This window comes from Penaeus monodon, chromosome 19 (assembly GCF_015228065.2).
Source record: "Penaeus monodon isolate SGIC_2016 chromosome 19, NSTDA_Pmon_1, whole genome shotgun sequence".
In the NCBI taxonomy this organism is placed as follows: domain Eukaryota; kingdom Metazoa; phylum Arthropoda; class Malacostraca; order Decapoda; family Penaeidae; genus Penaeus; species Penaeus monodon.
In genome coordinates this window covers 917,137-917,452 of record NC_051404.1, presented here as the reverse complement: position 1 = coordinate 917,452, position 316 = coordinate 917,137, and positions in this window count along the sequence as shown.

Below are 316 nucleotides of genomic sequence, written 5' to 3'. Positions count from 1 at the left end.
CCTTTCTCTTTTGCGTGGTGGAGGGGGAGGGGCGTTTATCGTCACTTATCACACCTCGGGAAAAGTCGGGAAGCCTGGGATTATGATGGGCTTTGATGCACGGGTTTCTCTTTCGTCTTGCGAGCCGAAGATGAGAGGCATGTGATTAAGCCGCGGTTGCGGTTTGGTCGAAACTTTGAATGGGATTCTGTCGCAAAAGAATTTTCTATGTTTTATATACAGTATATGCACACACACACTTCTTTCCTGTGTTTGGAATGTCTTGGAAGCACAAGCACTAGGCTGTGCACCTGAGCCACTTGCAGGAGGGGATCTG